Source organism: Larus michahellis, chromosome 6 (genome assembly GCF_964199755.1).
Source record: "Larus michahellis chromosome 6, bLarMic1.1, whole genome shotgun sequence".
NCBI classification, from domain to species: domain Eukaryota; kingdom Metazoa; phylum Chordata; class Aves; order Charadriiformes; family Laridae; genus Larus; species Larus michahellis.
In genome coordinates this window covers 69,743,019-69,755,688 of record NC_133901.1, presented here as the reverse complement: position 1 = coordinate 69,755,688, position 12,670 = coordinate 69,743,019, and the positions used below count along the sequence as shown (strand labels likewise).

Sequence of the window (12,670 nt, the reverse complement as noted above, 5' to 3'; positions counted from 1 at the left end):
GGATGTGTTTAGGGCATCTGCCTTATTCCCATCTGTAAGTTTTGCTAATGAAGGCATGATACATATTTAATCATGGAATGAAAATCAAGTCATGGCTGTCGTGGATTTTCTTTTAATCAATTAGGAGGAATTTAACTATAGATTCACATTCCATAAGATATGTAAGGCTCAGAGCAAGTGTTGTTTTCTCCTCTTCATAGGATTGATTATTATGAGATTTTGTTCTCTAGGTAATATTTTAATATAATTTGTAAAGCTAAAAATAAGCTTCCTAAAATGGTTACACAGAAATTTTACCATCAGAAATCATGTGTGTCATGCAAGTTGTATGATCAACCGCTTTCAATTAGTATTTTTAGCAAGGCATTTGGAAGCAATGATAGTAATTCACTGTTTTCTCTTACAATCATGTTGCTGTTTTTCAAACGTTCTGGACAACTATTGTATTTCTTTTTGGAATTATTTCCTCCCGTATGAATAAATTTTTGATGGGGGAGGCTTCTTAGTGGTGGGGAAAGGCTGAGAACCAGTATCCTCTTCCAGCCTACCTCATTATTTGCCCAAGGTCATGGATTATTGAGGGCTTCAAGCATTTCCCTACCACTTCTGGGAAGTCCATAGGCAGCGAGCCTTCAGAGGTAGCAGGTGGTTCTTCTGCTTTACCTTTGGCATTACAGGATCCAGTCATAAGGTGGTGACACACAAACTAACATCGACACTAAAATGTCATCCTGCTGCCTGAAGGTGTCACGGGCCTGTTGTTAGGAGCCTTAAATGCTGGTGGTCTGAAGGAGTTTGGGACAGGAGTGCGTTTTTCCCATGGACAAGGGTCTGGCCTTTATCCATAGGCATTCATCTTCATATCTCTGTGTTGTTCTGGGGCAGAGTTCACGTGCCTGTCTGCTTCTCAGGTCTATATAAAAGTTTTCTGGTAACATGCTCAAGAAAGGTGAAAAGAAAGAGCCTGCAGATAGGTGTCTTTACAGGGAGGAAGGTTGGGGAGTGGAAAAACGGAGGGGCCCTCACAAGTGGAGGGGTTTTGATTCCTAAATTTGTAGTGGCCCCATTTTAGTCTCAAACGAGCACACAAGCTGTTGCTTGGAAGCTAATTTCTGCATCTGATCTGGAGTTCGCATATTCTTCGACAGGCCCAAGCACTTTCAAGTATCACTGGAGAGTAGAAAAATGCTTGTAAAACATGCTTTAGGAGATTTATTTTATGGCAATAATAACCAAAGGCTTACTATTTAAAATCTGCTCTGTTGGAAACCTGGTGTTTTTTGAATAATGGGGTCTAGGTAGCAGCTCTAACACTGACTGAAACAATGCCTTTTTACTGCTGAGTAGGATTTGGAAATGACATGTCAAAGAAATGTCCTTGATTTGGGGCAGTTCATCTTGCTAGATGATTCTTCCTGAAGGTATGATCTCTAAAGGTTGATGCTTTTCAGTGAAAAACTTCTTAAAAAAAGAAGAGGCAGGGCAATAAGCGGTGAGTTAGGAGGAGCGCGTCTTTGCTTGGTAGTTTGGGGAGTGTTTCCTGGCAGTTCATGAAGGCTGGTGTCTTCCTGACTACGTGGTTGTGTGACTCTTGGTGTCAGCTGTAACGCCAGACTATAGGAGAATAAATGCAGCGCTTTAAATACATTCTACTCTTACTGTTTTGCTATCCGAGCACCGTATACATGATTTTACTGTCAAATTTGAGGTTTGTGGGTAGTAAAACTAACATCTTCCACGGATCTCAGCAGCAGTTGAGCCCACAGACCTTTCCTGCAGTGCCAGAGATTAGGCTGGATGATGCTGCAGAGCTGGCATAACTTTCCGGATCTGGGTATAGTTTTGCATAAAATGTAAGCAAGCGTTTTATGTTCCCTTGTTGATCAACAACGTGCCAAAGGATGAAATTCTCTCAGTGACAGTGGGTTTTGTGTCTGGCTTCGTGAGCCAGGTGCCAAACTCAATGAGATGCCTGGAAAGACTGGAAAGGGAATGGAGGGGATAGCCAGTGTCCTCCAGAGGGATCCAGAGCCTTGAAATGAAGTCTGTCCATTTCTCCCTAAGCCATTAAAACTCAAGACCAGGATGCAAGCTAGACCTCATTTTTTAAGTCAGGTGTTTTCAGTGGTCGTATGTGGAACTCCAGTGATACATGAGCTACTTGGAACTGGTAGTTGGGAGCTGGGCGGTGTGGATCGTGGTGGGCTCTCTCGCTGTCCTGACCTCTTCTTCCAGGAAGACGGGGGATGACTTTTAGTACGTAAGCCCTGACAAGCAGCACCTCCACCAGCATCTGTGTTTGGCGCAGCTCAGACATCCGATACCTGACTCCTGATACCTGCTATTGCCAAGCAAACTGCATTTAGGGATTCTCTTTTGATTTACTGGGAGAGGCCGTTGTATTTGTTGTGGGGCTTGTACTACGGAAAGAGCTGGGAGCGTTTTACCCTGGGGTTTTTGGGGTGTATCGGGGAAGTGAACTGTCAGGATGAAACATCTGAAAGAGGAGAACAAGAATTGATTAAATAAAAAGTGATTTGAGATGTCAAATCTAAGGGAGTTTCTACAGATGGGACTCAGCTAGAGTGTAGGGTAAGTAGGTTCTCAAGACAAAAAACCAAAAAGCTGACTCTTCCAGCATCACAGTACTTTCTTGAAGTAAATACTTCTATATTCATGTTTATATAAATGAAAAAGTGAGAAATACCAGACGTGAAAATCATGACACAACTGAATGAACACACAGAAAATTCAGAGGGAAGGATCATGTTCCCTTTTGGTGACCAACTTGTTATTTATAAGAAAGGATATTCATTTAATGGTCCTTAAGGAACAGAAAGAGTCAACTGCATTGCTGTCTGTAGGCTGTTTTTTAAATGTTGAAATTTTTTTGAAGGCTTAGACGATATGGAATTAATATTCTGTTCTTGAACTTCAGTATAATTCTGCGGTCTAAAACAAAGAATTTCTGGGAGCTACAATTTTTTTGAAGAGCTGTTGGGTTATATCAGAAACACTAAGAGAATTATGGCAGCTACTTTTCCAGACAGGGCCAGCAACGATGAAGCACGTAATTACAGGCTTTCTATCCTGTCAGGAGAATTATTTCTTCAAGTCATTATTGAGAGCATCAGGTTGAAATAACTGTTTGCGTTATGGGCTCACCCTCTTGGTTTCAAAACCAATGTTGCAGCACCATTTCTGAAAACCAGGAACGGCCAGCTGCCTTGACCGTATCATAGGATTTGGGGTACTTGACACCTGTAGCGATGGGAGACTCTCAGCTTTTTTTACTTTTTATTTTTCAAACAGTTTTAAAAAGGAGCTTTCAGATGTTTGGGTTTTTAATCCTGCCATCGCTGCCTACAGGACAGCTGGTCATACCCGAGTTCAGAAGCGCGTGTCCCACCACACAGGTCTCAGGTGCGAGTCTCAGGAGAGCGAATAAAATGTGCGATAAATAGTGGCGTGAGCAGACTGCCCCACAGCTTCAGTGTAATAATAACGTGTTTCAAAGACTGACCACAGGGTGCCGATATGGAAGCTGTGCCTGCGGTTTGGGATTTGCTGTACAGATCCAGAGTGCTCTCAGAGGCTGGGCTGACGTCTTCAGAGGGTTTGTGTTACTCTTGTCTTTAAGCAATGAAAAAGATTCTTGTCTGAGGGAAGGTGTCTGTGTCTAGAAATGGAGATGTTGTCTCGTGTAATTATTTCGGTTCTGCATGGGGTTCTGGTGCAGGCCGTGACGTCTGCGGGGCCGAAGGGTCAAAGGCCCGAATGGGCAAGTGAGGCGATGAGCTGAAACCGCTCACTTAGAACAACCGGGCTCTGCGTCCAGGGGTACGAGGTGAACCCACGTGTGGCTTAGACAGAGAACTGGGAAACTACGAAGCCGAGCTGACGCTGATCTTGGCAGCTTTTTTGGAGTTATTTTTATGTAAGGATGAGTTCTTGAATAGCTTTTCTGGTACATTAGGCACAGCAAGCTCTTCTTCGTCGTTGACACTGGCTTCCATATATTTCCACGTTCCAGGAATGCACTGGCAGCACTGTAGCCATTGTAAGGAAAATCTGCGTACATATACTCTGCTATGTCCGTTCTACTGTGTTCCAGGGTGCCTGGTAAAAGACTGCCAAAATTTATGTTATTTCATACCAGACAAAATCTTTAAGTATGGTATTTAGCAACATACAGCAGAATTTTCAGTGTTTTGGCACTCGGGTTTCTTTCCCAATCTTGGCATGCCGAAAAGTAAAGAACACGACTTGCTACAACAATAACTGCTTTATTTTATAGGCCCTCTAAGCACTTTAACATATCAAATCGTCTCCTGTAAAATATGTGGAGAGCGCAGAATAAATAATCGGGCCAGGGCTTTGCGTTGCCGTAAGGAGACCTGCCTTTATGTTCCAGTTGCTCGCTGCCTTTTTTGGGGGGTAAAAGCCTTTCTGGGGAAGGCTGCGATGCAGAGCGTTACCTGTCCCTTGGCTGAGTGGGGGGCACGGGCACCTGCGGAGGGGACGGATCCACCCTACGCCTTGGCTGGAAGTACGTTGAGCATGACCTAACCCTTGCAGGGAGCAGCTAAATTGAGGAACAATTAATGGATACCCAGGGCTTTCAGTGAAAGGGGATGAGGTGTTATAGCCTGAAGACAAAGGCGGAAAAGGAACGCTGGCGCGTTTCGTTTGACACAAATAAGGGAAAAGCCAACCTGTGGCGTAATTTCCATTTGTTAAGTAGCAGTATAGCTTGAAATGAGCCCATTTCTAGGTTACTGGCAATTAAACGGAGTGCTGTCAGGCAAACAAATGATGTAGCCGCCAGGTAGCATATAAATTCTGGATAATCGCAAGCGCATAAGCCCACGCTGGAAAGGCAGAGCTAATAGACACTAGTGAGGGAACAGAAACGAACCTCAGCACAGTCACTCCAGCGGCCAAGTCTTCATGGGCAGTGTCACATGTCAAGCAGAGGTGGGAAGAATGTGCATTTATTGAGTAATTTGAAATGTTGATAGGGTCGTGAACTGAAACCCCTCATTAGCAGCACAGAAGACATGCAGGCACGGGGTGATAAGCCTGAGTCCAGCCGGAAACAAGAAAAGGCAGGCTGAACGTTCGTCAGTTAGATTTGCTCTAATGCTTCCCCTAAAAAACGAGTTGGTGTTTCAAGCAGAAGGATGTAGGCTCTTTCACTCCAATTTGCGGTAGAAATTAGCCTCGCTGACTGCTGCCCTACCCTAGGGCACCAGGGGTGCTGCATTTCTGCTTATCCAGCGTGGCGTGGGGCTGTGGGGCATGTCCACAGCCACCTCGGGTTTTGGGAATGATGGACAACTAACTCTTGGCTTGTCTTAAGCCGATTCGGACGCAAACGTGACTGACAAAGTGATTAGCGCGTTCAAGTGAGAGGAGACTTTGCGTATGTACTTCATGGTCTATTTATTTTATCCGTCAACTGTTTCCATTGCACCTAGTCTGGGGCAGCCCGTAGCTCCGCGGTCGTGCCCTCTGCCAAGGCAGGGAGGGAGGCAGCCAGCGAAGCAGGGAGCCGAAACACAAAGCTGTTGCATGTGTGCAGCAAATAACCTGTGAAATAAAAGAAGGATTTTTAGGTTTGGTGCAAATCCTGTAAGCCAAATGTACTAAGAACTGCGCTCCTCGTTACAACCCTCTTGCACAGCAGCGCTTCACTGGTTCAGGGTATCAGGTCTCCTTGACTCAGATGCTTTCTGACCTAGAACACACCGATTGTATGACAGAGACGTGCTTGTTCCCTGGGCATGAAAAACGTGTTAAATATATTCTGCTCGCTGTTATTTAGAATTCTGTGAATTTCAGGATTTCCCCTGAAACTGGAGTGTGGCTTCTGAAACTGGTCTTCGATGGAGCCAGGATGTCCCGGTGTGTACGTAGTACCCAGCACAGCTGGGTGGCTGGGACGTCAGCCCGCCACTGGGACACTCTGCTTGGCCTTGAGAGAGTGCCTTACCTGTGTCGCTTGCCCGGCAGGAGACGCAGAAGGATAAAACCACAAATACCTGGGAACGCTCAGGTGCTCAGAACAGCGCAGAGTTGTAGGTCATCATGAAAAGGACGCTTCTGAAATTATTAGCCACCCTGGTGCGTATGACTTGAATAACAACACACCGGAGTAGGCAGCGAAGCGTTGGAAAGGCTCCACAGAAAGCAGATTGTAACTGAGCAGCCCACTCCTGTGCACTGGAAGTGAAGGACATTGTGTCTATCCACAGGGCTTAGCACTGGTACATTTAAATGTTTTAATGACTTGGACCCCAGTATCGTTTCAGAAGGATGATGGGGATCGTTAGTTTTTTTCCTACCCACAGTTTCCATCTCCGTAAGGAAGGCTCCTAGTCAGTGGGTAGCAAAGGCGCTGACATCCGAGACAAAAACACAAATTAAATCAGCTCAGAATTCAACTAAATGAATTTTCTGTCCATGATGACCGAACTCGCATGCCCAGTTCTTTAAAGCTTGAAAGTGATTTCCATGTTTCCCCCTTCTGCACCGTCACCAGAGCAGGGACCTATGGCCAACCTTTACATTTAAACAACATTACTGAAAATACTATCTGTGGAAAACAGGTTTATGGTTTGGCAACAGGCTTTCGCGCACGCTGGTACCTCTCCACAGCCAGCTCATCCGTCGGAAAGCACAGAGGGTGAGAAGCAGAAAATGCTGGGTTTGGACCGAGATGCAGCAGCAGACAAAAAGGAACCTTCTGCTTGGTGCTCAGAGACCGAGCCTGCACGGCGCGAGGCCGCCACGGGAATGGATTCAATTACGCTGCAAGCTTTATTACTGAAATATTCAGCTGGGAAACCATAAGAAAACATTTTCAAACTTGATTCCCAAAGTTCTGGAAAAGGAGTTTGCAAGTGGTTTATCGCTACCCGTCTCAATACACGGATAAGAAAAGCAAACGCGGAATGCAATGGTGGGGCGCGATGCGAAAACCCCTTCGCATCATCGACTCATTCATCCTGTTCATAGCCCACTCACACCGGCCGCTCCTGCCTAATTTAATATGTACCTAATTTTATATATGCCATTCCATGCACACATGCCCGTACTCGTTCCTACTTGCCATCCCCAGCAGCGTGCCCGGCCATCCAGCCGGGTGGAGGAAATTCAGCCCCAGATTCATTCCTGATGACATCTGTGTTGTCTGCTCGCATATGCTCCAGATTAATGTTTAGGCTCTATTTTGTAATGGGTTCTAAATCTTCCTTTTAGCTGTCATGTAGTTTCCTTGTTCACTAATTACGCTCGCTCTCGGAAGAAGCCTACGTGCTGTGCGTGGTTCGGCTTGGATGGATGGAAAATGTTATTGTTAGAGCAGATTGCTCTGAAGGCCCTCTCCCAAGTGAAGCCAAGCAGACGGGGACCCGTGGCCACCTTCGGTCGGGCAGTATTTTGCGGAGAGTCCCAGCCTCGTCCCGAAAGAAACGCTGGAAAAAATGGAGGAACACGAAGGAATGGGATTTTTTGCCGGATCCCACCCGCGGCCGCAGTGATGTATTAAAACTTCAGGGCTGCTTTTTGCCGGGGGGACCCCGCAGGACTGCGCTGGAGCCGTCTCTCCCGGCCCCGGCCGTGCCACCAGGAGTCACTCTCGGCCTCGGGACGGGTGGCGGAGCCCCAGGCGTGTCGCGGGGCTGCCAGCCCGCCCGGGGGCTGCTGTCACAGCGGTGCCGGCCACCAGCCGCGGGCTCCCCATCAGCGAACACCGGGGCGCTGCCCGGACTCGCTTCTTTTTATTATTTTTTTGGGGTTTTTTTTTCCTTCCCCCCCGCCCCACGACGCTCTTTCAGGGCGATGTCAACCCCGGGGATGCCCGTTCAGGCCGGCGGCCGGGGGGCTCTTTCCTCCCCCCTTACCTCGCCCCCGACCCCTCCGGTGCGGGGCTCCGGGCCCCGCTGCGGGATGGGGGGCTGTCCGCAGGTGCGGGCCGGGCCCTGCCTCCGCCCGGGCCCCGCTCAGGAAGTGACAAGCGCATTTCCTCCTCCTTTCCTCCCTCCCTTCCCTCCCTCCCTTCCCTTCCCTCCCTCGCTCCCTCCCTCCGCCCCGCCCGCAGCACGGCGGCGGCGGCGGCAGAGGCAGCGCGGCTCGGAGCGGTGCCCGCAGCCGGCCCGGCCGGGCCGCCCCGCCGCCACCACGGTAAGAGCCCGGGTCGCGCTGTCACTCGCGGCGTGGGGGTCCCGCCGTGTCGTCCCGGGGATGGCTGGCGGCGGGGGGAAGGAGGGGAGGGCGGACAAAGGGCGGCGGTGCGCCCGCCTGCCCTGCCCGGGGTACGGCGGGGATGGGGGGGCGGAGGGGAACGGTGCCTCCCCTCCCTTACCCACCCCCCCCCCTCCCCCAAAGGGCATCCTCGCCCCGGGGAGCGGCGGGGATGCTCCGCTGCGGGGGTGGCCGCCGGGTCGGCGCTCCCCCGGCTCTCGGCACCCCGGTCCTGCGCCGTTCGGCCGCCGAGGAGCCGCTAGGAGCGGCCGGAGGGAGCGAGGTGCGGGCGGAGGGCGGCGGGGGCTGGGTGCGGGGATGCTGGGCGGGGGATGCTGAGCCCTCGTCGCAGGAGAAAACCGGGTCCCCTGGCCGGCCAGCCGGGGGGAAGGTCGCCTCTCCAAAGTTTAACGTGCGGGGGGAGCAAGCGTTCCTCCCCTCCAGTTACTCTGCCTTTCCCTCTGTAATTTCTTCCTCCGAATGGATCAACACGTGCTTTCCTCTCTCCGGGCCGCGAATGATGTTTAACGGGGCTGAAACTTGGATGTCGGTAGGAAACTCCCCAGGCTGGGGGTCTAACGGGGGGCTGCAGGCCGGGGGAGCGGTGGACGTGGTTGAGCATCACCGCAGAGATGCTCTCCAACCCGTGCGGGGCCGTCGCCACGCTTCCCACGGTGCCCTGCCATGGTTTTCACGCCTGGCACATGCGAGGTAGCTCCCGGTGGCTCCCAGGGGGTCTCCAGCGGCGAAGGCCAGCAGCGAGCGATGGTGGCTCCTTGCTCTGCAAAGTGCCCTGGCAGCAGAGCGGTCCCGGAAAGTCTGAGTCTTGTTTCTCCATCCAGTGTGTCAGGTTGTTCAGATTATACGGCACGTGAGGATTTCACATATGGATGTACATGAAGATTTCATGAATAAGGGTTTTCTTTCTCCTCAATAATTTTAAGATTTAGTTTACTTGACAGGGAGAGTGAGTTTGTGACAGCACGGTGCCTGTCACCGGGTAGTGCCGCCGGCTCACTCCGGGCCGTGCGGTCTGCACAGATGCTGGTGTACCTTGGCAGCACACCCCCTCCTTAGGAAATCCTCCGGAGTAAAAAGTAAGCATAATTTGTTATGAAATAGGCTGATAGACCAAACTTCAGTTTGCGATTGAAACCAGATGTGCATATTTTCCTTTTGAATCCTCGAACAATAATAAAAGTCTATTTTGACAGATTAAAAACTACTTGCAAATTGCCGAGGTAGCAGCGTCTTGCGATAATACTGGAAGACCGCGGAGGGCCGTGAGCGTCTCTGCCCGTCTCCCACCAATATCGGGGCTCTCCGAGCGTGGGGGGGGGGGGGCTGCTGCTGTGTTCCCTCCGATGGCAAGGCTCACGCGAGGCACACATTCCCTCAGCCCGCCTCCGACGCGGGCAGAAATATTTACCAGGGCTTGGCTGAGGGCTGGAAAAAAGAAATAAAGAAACACCAAAACAATGCCGATAATGTTTCTAGAGAAAATATTTGGGGTGGGTCACAAAACAGATTAATTAGAGTGATAGTAAAAAAACCTGAATTTCAGAGCGGTTTGCTCTGTCCCTCCCTGTCGTGGCTCAGTGTAGGTTTGAAAAGAGTTTCTGATTCATTTCTTCATTTTTCAAAGTCCTGAGGATGCTGCTGGGACGGGTGTTAGACCCGGCTTCGTCGCGGCCGGGCTCAGGGGGGCAGGATTAGGGCTGCTCGCCCCATGGCAATTCTCTTGGAGAAGGACGCAGCCTCTTTGCTTTCAAAAGCTGGGGAGAAAAACCCAAGTGAAACAACCTGCCGAGGAATTGTTTCCTTCTCTCCACTTCAAAGGAGAGAAGGACGCCCTGGACCGTGGAGCACGGCCACGCGTGCCGGCGGTTTTGCAGCCGAATCCCTGGATCCGGACTTTCTCATTTCCAGGTTAAACCCAGAGGAGGGAGGGGAAACTTTTGCGACTTCCAGCTCTGCTCGGGGCCAAGGTCTCCAAGAACCGCTTCGGTTATAGAAAGCAGATGGCCTTTGGGAGGAAGATCAGTGAGAGCTCAGGCTGTCGAATGCAAAACTTTGCCTGTAAAATCAGGGCAAATCAATTCAGTAGGTAATTGATTTCTGTGAGTGAGATCCAAATTTTTACCTAAGGAGATCAAGCAGACTGTGGGACAGAGCCAGCACTGATGTAGGCTAATTTTCGGGTATGGATACTTGCATAAATAAATACATGGGCATAAATATGCACACAGGCAAATAAGTAAACATGTACCAATATAAATCCCCAAATCCACTTTTGTTAATTATATGTAATTAATTTTTTTCGGTATCAAAGGCTTGCTTCACTTTCAGCAAAGGTATAGGTAGAACAAGATACACAACTTCTTGCCGAAACACCTGCATTTCTGCGCCGAACAGGCACGATGGACTGGGTTCTGAAGGGGGTGAAGGGGGACGAGGTTTATCCTATTTGTCCGGTTTATTATTACTGATCGGCTTCTGATTTCTTGAGTGACAGCTGCGTGGTTTGAGGCTGTTTTTCCTTTTTCTTTATTTCTTGGAATGTTGTAGAGAGTTTCTTTTCTTGATCTTCATGGGGATGGAGGTAGTTTGTGCTTTCCTTGGAAAATCTCGGGTAGAAAAGAGGACACCCCGGACAAAAAGGCTGGTTTTGTTCCCTTCCCCCTCCCGTATCACATGGTTTGTAGAATGATTTTGCTGGGAATAGTCCTAATGAACATTAATCTGGGGCAGCGCAGACTTTGGACCCACGGGCTGGGGCAGGGCGAGGTGCCAGAGATGCTCAGAGCTCTTTGGAGAGCTCAGCCCCGAGGGGTCGGGTCTCCTTCCCACGGCCCAGGGGAGGGAGAGGAGATGCAGAGCCTTTGCATCAGGTCTGCCCTCGCCAAAACTGGGGTTGAAACAGTTGAAAATACCTCCAGAAAGGCAACCCCACCTTTTATTCCCGTGGCCATGGGGGACCAGGCCAGCAGAGGAGCTGGGGAAGTTGCTCCTCTGTAGCTCCTCGAGCAAGCTCTCTTCGTGGCTGACTTTTTTTTGCTCCTTTTTCTCCCAAAATGGGGAGGAGGAGGAAGAGGAAGCCAGCCTGCTGACTTGGGGAAACAGAACAGAAAGAAAAAAAAAAAAAAAAAAAAAAGCCTGATGGGTAGCAGAGGGCTGTGACTGTCGGAGGTCTCACGTGCCTGGTCCGACGCGGCGGTGGAGCCTCCCCCGGCACGCCACGCTTCGCTTTGCAGGGTTCCCCACGGGGCCCTGCAAAAATACCACCAAAACAACAGCTCCTCCGGCGCGTCTGCTCCCTGGAGGGCTAAATATAAACTAATCGGGCGAAGAGAGGGGAATTTTCCACCATGCTACTCATCTGCGCCTGCGAGCCTCCTGGGCTGAGCCCTCCCTGCCCCAACCCGCTGCCCGCCGACCCCGGCACGGCACCAGTGCCGCCGCTCTCTTCAGAGATGAGACTTTCCACAAATTCCTCGAAAGCGGTCGGGGCAGCGGCAGACCTGAGCCCTGGAGCTCTGGTTTTGCACTGGAGTTTCCCTATGAGCGGTGGCCGGGTTGTCATTACGAAAAAGGACTTTTCCAAGGTCACACCACGCGGCCGCAGTGGCAGCACAGCTGCCCATGAAACAGCAATGCAGAACGTGGCTCCGGTACAGTGAACCGGAGAGCAGATCCTTGGGCTCTTTTGTTTTTCCAAACTTTTACGAGTTGGCCACCTTTAGAGAGAGGAAAATTGCCAAACGAGAGCTTATTTCTGAAGCCCCGCCAGGCTGGTGCGAGCTCCGATAGCGCAGGCTGGGGGTGCATGAGCCTTCAGTCATCAACAGGTGAAGGGGGGGGTATCGAAAATGAAAGAAGTGTCATCACGCAGCTCATTTACACCTGGGATTTCTCCTGGCTTCAGGTGGTTGATCCGTGAGTTATGGAGCCTGTGTGTTAGTTATGTCGGATAGCACATCTTGTGCGTCTCACGGACGCTGTGGAAGATAAATCAGATTTGACATGTCAGAAGTTTCTGTTGAAACGCGCGGAAGGAGGAAACTGCGTTCGACTGACCGGGAGGAACAGGGACGCCTGTGCGAAGTGGGGGTCCCTGCGCCTGTACGGAGTTTGGCTCCATAATCGCTGTATTTAAGTAATAGTTTAAGGACTGGTTGAGTGAGCGCAAAAAATCTGTTCTGGTGCACTGAGTTTCTATACCCCCCCCTAAAAAACCTACTCGTGGGAGACTTGGTCATGGTTTTTGCTTTTAGAGGATTAAATATAGCAGCATCATCAGCGTCGCTTCTCTGTAGTCCATTCAAAGCATCCCTTGGGCTGTATTATTCCCTGTATTTGTGGATCCTGGCTGTAGATTTTGCTTTCGGCAGCCAAAGTCCAGGGCTTGCGCTGTGCGGTAGGT

The 12,670-nt window shown here is 50.2% G+C and overlaps 1 protein-coding gene across 2 annotated transcripts in view; it reads left to right on the top strand.

The window, feature by feature from the left end:
• Positions 1 to 8,095: 8,095 nt before the first annotated feature.
• FAM53B (family with sequence similarity 53 member B) overlaps positions 8,096 to 12,670 on the top strand; it is a 55,581-nt gene continuing 51,006 nt past the window's right edge. For both annotated transcript variants that reach the window (XM_074592280.1, XM_074592281.1), the window contains exon 1: positions 8,096 to 8,187. The gene's annotated coding sequence lies outside the window, so the exon portion shown is untranslated. The remainder of the gene's footprint in view (positions 8,188 to 12,670) is intronic.